At 45.4% G+C, this 5,473-nt stretch overlaps 1 long non-coding RNA gene across 4 annotated transcripts; it reads right to left on the bottom strand.

The window, feature by feature from the left end:
- Nucleotides 1-220: 220 nt before the first annotated feature.
- LOC127938082 (uncharacterized) lies at nucleotides 221-3,553 on the bottom strand. Of its 4 annotated transcripts, XR_008148625.1 has the most exons (4): nucleotides 3,201-3,553; nucleotides 2,838-3,124; nucleotides 2,561-2,640; nucleotides 539-2,486 (listed from the first exon to the last, which is right to left on the bottom strand). It is a non-coding gene; the product is annotated as an uncharacterized LOC127938082 (long non-coding RNA). The 4 variants fall into 4 exon arrangements; XR_008148624.1 differs by adding an exon at nucleotides 221-268 and having other exon boundaries at nucleotides 798-3,124; XR_008148626.1 differs by having other exon boundaries at nucleotides 539-1,133; nucleotides 2,375-3,124.
- Between the last annotated feature and the right edge of the window lie 1,920 nt (nucleotides 3,554-5,473).

The raw sequence follows: 5,473 nt of genomic DNA, 5'->3' as shown, positions 1-5,473 counted from the left end.
GTCTGGCCTCCAGCACCTCGTCCTCTACTTTCTCCACCTGGACTCTCTCGTGTTCCTCTCCATGTCACTCCTACTCAAGCCAGCACCACTGATGTACCAGGAACCCAGGTGCGGTTTGCAACTTCACCACTAGCTGGCAGTACTCCTGTTCAACCCTTCATCTGGGAGGAGGAACCGAATGGCGACTCTATGCAGATATGTACATTACTTGACCCTTAATCTCAATCTTCGGCGGCACAGCAGGACTTGCCTGGTATCCTATCAACTCCTGGAAAAGGAATGCATCAACTCACTCAAGTTAAAGCAAACTGGGAAACGTTGACACAACATATGCAAACCCATGAGAAAACCATTGGTGAACTTGCCATAGAACTTAAAACCCTGTCTGCACGCCAAGACAGCCTGATTTCTAACCTTGCTGATAAACTCAAGCACAATCAACAAGAAGTGCTCACCCACATTTCTGAAAGTAAGAAGCATGTGAAGGAAGAGGCTGATCAACTCACTAAATCACTTTGAAGTTATGATTTCTGATGAACTTCACAGAGCTGAGACTACATATGTGTCTGAAGTGCGGTTTATGATCGACCAACTTCAAGTGGAGTTTCAGCAAGACCTCAAATCCTACCTGGTAACCCATCAAAGAAATCATGATCAGTTATCTACAGAGCTCACCCAGTGTACCCAAATCACAAACACATTGTGTGCAACTGTAAAGCGCTTACAAACTGAACTTGATAGAAGACTCGAAAAGCAAGAGAAACAAATGACTGACCTGCAGACAAGAGATTACTCACCTTTGCCTCTTAACGCTCCAGTTTCAGCTGTATCACCAGTGACCGCTCCTTTGCTTCCTGCTCCTGTTGTAAAGAGTGATCATCTTAAGATTACATTTCCTACTTTTGGGAGACAGTCAGATGACATGGACCCCTTGCTCTATCTAACTCGATGTCAGGATTTCTTAGCGTTACATCCTCTTACTGATGCTGACATTCTGGCCACTTTCCGCACTGTCCTTTACGGTACTGCCCGGGACTGGTGGGAAGTTGCACGATCCTCAATAACCACGTGGGAAGAATTTGAAGCTGCTTTCCTCTCTGCTTTCCTCTCAGAGGATTATGAAGATGAGTTGGCTGAACGGGTAAGGACACGAACACAGGGAGAAAGAGAGAGCATTAGAGACTTTGCATTTACATACAGAGCTCTCTGCAAAAGGTGGAAGCCCTCCTTGATGGACAGTGAATTGGTGAAAATGATTTTAAAAAATATGAACCCCTATCTTGCAAGCCAGATTCGCAGTCGGGTGAACACAGTCGATGAACTTGTGAAATTGGGCCAACAGCTGGAAAAAGACTACGAACAACAACTGCAATATGAAAAACGTGTGAGTTCTAAGCAACCCTTATCCATGCCTCAAAGACCTATTGCCAACCACCCGGCAGAGAAGCCTTTAGTGCAATGCTGGCGATGTAAAGGCCATCACTCCCCTGGCCACTGTCCTCACTTTGTCTCTTCTCAGTCCCAGTCACCTCAGTCCACCAGCAAACACCTTTCCTCTAATAGCAAGCGGACAACATTTCCAGCTTCTAAAGGTACTGGTCCACCTGGCAATCGCTCTGTGTCTGCCACCTTTCTTCAGAAGTCACCCACAACTGGTAAGAAAACACCACCTACTGAAATTGTTCCACAACAGTTAGTGATACCACTCTGTATTGGTACCTGGAAGGGAAAAGCCATTGTTGATACTGGGGCTAGCTACACCCTTCTACATGAGAATCTCTGGAAGGAACTCTCTTCACAAAAACTCAATCCATGGACCCAGGGTCCACTCTACCTCGCCAATGGGGAAGCAGAAATTCCTTTAGGTTGGGTAAACCTGCCAATTACCCTACATAAAAAAATATTCACCATATCTGCTGTGGTTCTATCAGCCAAAGCCCTGGCCTATGCAGTCGTGTTAGGACTGGACCTTATCTTTTCCAGTGGGCTGCAGATCAATGTTGCAGATCAAAAGTATTCATTTCAGTCCAATCCTAAAGAGTATTATCCTTTCCAGCCAACAAATGCCAGTGTACCAGTTATCAGCTCCCAACATCCAAAGGGAAAGATTGGAAGTAAAAACTCCAACAGTCTCTCTCTACTATCTTCTGTTCCTCCTCCTCAACTTAACATGGTTCAACCAGCCTATCTGGATGACAAGACATTAATTGACACTGCTGTACAGCATGCCCACTTACCTCCGGAAGGAAAGCAACAGTTACTGCAGATCCTCGAGTCAAACCCTCAAGTTTGTACCCTTCGCCTGGGACGTACCGAAGTTACACAGCATCACATATATACTACCCACCAAGTGCCTATAAAACAAAGACCGTACCGTACAACACCTGCCAAACAAGCTGTCATTACAGAGCAACTGGAAGAGATGTTGACTGCCGGCATCGTAGAACCATCACATTCTGGATGGGCCTCACCTGTCGTCTTGGTCCCTAAAAAAGACGGAAGCCTCAGGTTTTGTGTGGACTACAGGAAAGTTAATGCCATTACAGAGAATGATGCTTACCCTTTACCCAACATCACTGAGATCTTAGAGTCACTATCTGGAGCCGCCATCTTTTCCACGATTGACCTTAACAGTGGCTACTGGCAGGTGAACATGGATCAAGAAAGTAAACCAAAAACTGCTTTCACAACTCCATCAGGATTGTTTCAGTTTAATGTTATGCCGTTTGGGTTAAAAAATGCCCCAGCAACCTTCCAAAGACTAATGGAGACTGTTCTAGGAGAATTGCGTGGAAACATCTGCTTTGTCTACATTGACGACATAATTATTTACTCACCATCTGTAGCCCAGCACTTCTCCGACCTCCAGGCTGTCCTCCATAAACTGCAAATGGCTGGCCTCACCATTAATTTAAAAAAAAGCAAGTTCTGTCTTAAAGAAATAACCTTTCTGGGACACATTGTCAACGTCCAAGGCATAGCTGCAGACCCAAGTAAAGTGGAGGCTATACGGGAATACCCTGTGCCCACCAACATCAAGGAGGTCCAGCGCTTCCTGGGGTTAGCCGGGTGGTACCACCGGTTTGTACCAAACTTCTCCAGGATCGCTGAACCCATCAATGCACTGAAAAAAAAGGATGTTCATTCCTCTGGTCACCACCATGTCACCAAGCCTTTGAACATTTGAAATGCTGTCTAACCTCTCCTCCCATTCTTGGCCATCCGGACCTTCAATTGCCTTTTACTGTTTACACTGATGCCAGTGACACTGGTTTGGGTGCTGTGCTGACCCAGCGCAAGGAAAAGGGTTTAGAACAAGTTATTGCTTATGCCAGCAGAACCCTGAACAAAGCGGAGACCAATTATACAGCCACCGAAAAAGAGTGTTTGGCTGTAATTTGGGCCCTGGAAAAATGGCAGCACTACCTAGAGCACAAATTGTTCACCGTCATCACAGACCACTCAGCCTTACAATGGGTAATTTCTTCCACAAAAACCAAGAGTCGCCTTATCCGGTGGGCCTTGCGACTTCAGAGATTTTATTTTATCATTGAATATCGCAAAGGAAAACTAAATATGGCACCTGATGCTCTGTCTCGGATTCGTACCAGCTGTAACCTGTACACCAACCAAGACCAGCAGGAGAATGCTGAGTTTCCGATGTCTCCAGCCACAATCTGGGAGGAACAGCACAAAGACCCTCACATCATCAAAACACTTCAAGCACTTGCAGAAAATGATTCCCCTCTAAAAGATCAGTATGAGGTAGTGGAAGATAAACTCTATCACAAAACTCACCTGCCAAACAATCAAGTTCATTACAGAGTGTACATTCCTAACAGCCTTGTGTCGTCCATTCTACACCACTACCACGCAAATCCCTGGAGCGGTCATGTAGGTATTTATAAGACCTACAAGCGTATCCATGATGTTGCATTCTGGCCTGGAATGTGGACTGACATAAAACACCATGTTAAAAAATGTGTCAAATGCCAGACTCTTAAGGGAGAAAATCAGAAACCTGTGGGCAAACTACAACAAGTCACCACCACCCATTCCAACGAGATGCTTGGAGTGGACATTATGGGCCCAATGCCACGCAGCACACAGCAAAATGAGTACCTCTTAGTCGTTGTAGACTATTACTCCCGGTGGGTGGAATGTTTTCCCATGCGCAACGCTAAAGCTCAGACTGTTGCATTACTTCTTCGGAAGGAAATTCTAACCCGTTGGGGGGTACCGGACTTCATTCTGTCGGATAGAGGAACACAATTTGTGTCATCATTGTTCAGAGAACTCTGTCAAAAGTGGAGTATCAAACCTAAATTGACGACGTCATACCATCCACAAACAAATATGACAGAGAGGGTAAATCGTACGCTCAAATGCATGATTTCTGCCTATGTGGACAATAATCACAGGAAATGGGACCAATACTTACCTGAACTCCGTTTCGCTATTAATTCAGCTGTCCAGGAAACGATTGGGATGACCCCTGCAGAGCTTCATTTGGGAAGGAAACTGCAAAGTCCCATGGACAAGTTGTTACATGGCAAGAATATAACTCCAGATTGTCTATCTTACGATACAGTCCACCATCTAACTGAGCTTCAGACCAAGGCCATGGAATGCTGCAAAAAAGCACAAAAGAGACAGCTTCGGAATTATAATAAAAAAAGACGAGAGGTTACATACAAGGAAAAGGATCGTGTGTGGATGAGGACTTTTCCTCAGTCTAGTGCACAACATCACTTCACTGCAAAATTGGCTCAGAAATGGAAAGGCCCCTACCGTGTCATAAAGCAGATGGGTCCATTGAATTATCGAGTAGCGCTAGAGTCCACTGGCGAAGATGTTCGTATAGTGCATGTGTGCAACCTGAAACCATGCTTTCCCACGGCTGAAGAGCTGGAAAGCCAGGAGAAGAAAAGACTCTGCCAAATATTCAATGAATCGTCTGATGATGAGGAATTCATTGGATTTTAAATATGATTAATATTTCAACAACCATAGGTTGTTTTCTCCAGGGAGGGAGAGTGTGGCGATTTGGAAGAAATCCATGCCAGCTTTTCACTTTTTTTAATGGGCGGAAATCAATGAAGGAAATTTAATATAAAAGCGAGTTTAGAAACGGAAGTGAGATGGAGGGAAGTAAAAACAAAACACACGTGTAGGTTGTATTGGAATGGGACGCACGCTACCTGAAGGTCGTTGCTGTTTTGTGCTGGAATCTGTGCATGCGCTGACTGGGTGCGATCGCCGAAGTGTCGGAGAAATTGAGCTCTACTACATTGTTCGGTCGCCTGCCTGGGGATACACAATCCAGACTGGTTCGTTCGCCTGCCTCAGGTACTAGTGATGTTGTCCATCATTTGTTAACCTCACGTACTCTGTCCCCGGCCCGGGATTAGCGGCCGCTACACGGACTTCCCACAGCCACCACACACACACACACACACATACTCTCATTGCA

This window comes from Carassius gibelio, chromosome A20, assembly GCF_023724105.1.
Source record: "Carassius gibelio isolate Cgi1373 ecotype wild population from Czech Republic chromosome A20, carGib1.2-hapl.c, whole genome shotgun sequence".
Taxonomy (NCBI): domain Eukaryota; kingdom Metazoa; phylum Chordata; class Actinopteri; order Cypriniformes; family Cyprinidae; genus Carassius; species Carassius gibelio.
This window is presented reverse-complemented; position numbering and strand designations above follow the sequence as displayed.